The sequence below is a fragment of the Marmota marmota genome, unplaced genomic scaffold, assembly GCF_001458135.2.
Source record: "Marmota marmota marmota unplaced genomic scaffold, marMar, whole genome shotgun sequence".
In the NCBI taxonomy this organism is placed as follows: domain Eukaryota; kingdom Metazoa; phylum Chordata; class Mammalia; order Rodentia; family Sciuridae; genus Marmota; species Marmota marmota.
In genome coordinates this window covers 5,425,405-5,426,227 of record NW_026000242.1, presented here as the reverse complement: position 1 = coordinate 5,426,227, position 823 = coordinate 5,425,405, and positions in this window count along the sequence as shown.

The following is an 823-nucleotide window of genomic DNA, read 5'->3' as shown; positions in this document are numbered from 1 at the left end:
AGCCACGTTCCCCAGCCCTTTTTATATTTTATTTAGAGACAGGGTCTCCATGAGTTGTGTAGGGCCTCACTAAATTGCTGAGGCTGACTTTGAACTCATGATCCTCTTGTCTTAGCCTCCTGAGCTGCTGGGATTACAGGCATGGGCCACAGCACCCAGCCCCGGCCATTTTTATTATTTATTTGTTTTATTTATTTTAAGACAGGTTTCAGAAGTTGCTGAGGGCCTTGCTAAGTTGCTTAGCCTGACCTTGAACTTGCAATCCTCCTGCCTCAGCCTCCAGAGTCACTAGGATTACAGGCATGTGACACTTGCCTGTCTTCATGATATTTTTTAGTCAATCTAACTACCAAATTCCTACTCCAACCCATCCCACTTTTTGGACTTTGAACTATGAAGGTGTTAACTAAAGTATTAGGTCTTGACTATTGGGGGACTCCTACTGAACCTGTCTTTAGGAGATACATTTTAAAAAGGAAAAACATCAACAGATAGGTTTGTGGTATTTAATATCTCCACTTGAAACACAATAGGATTCTTTTTTTTTTTTTTGGCGGGGGTGAGGGGGATTTAACTCAGGGCCACTGGACCACGGAGCCACATCCCCAGCCCAAGCACAATTTTTCATGTCTCTGGTTGAACACAAAGTAGAGTCACACCATTCGTGTTTTCATACATGTATGTAGGGTAATGAAGTTTGTCTCANGGGAACAACCCTGCCGGGGACGCTCGCTGAGGAGAAAACGGGGGGCCGTTCTCTGGCGCCGACGAGAGAGAAGCTCGAGGGGAAACCCTGGCTCCTTCCGGAAGGGACAGAAGGCTG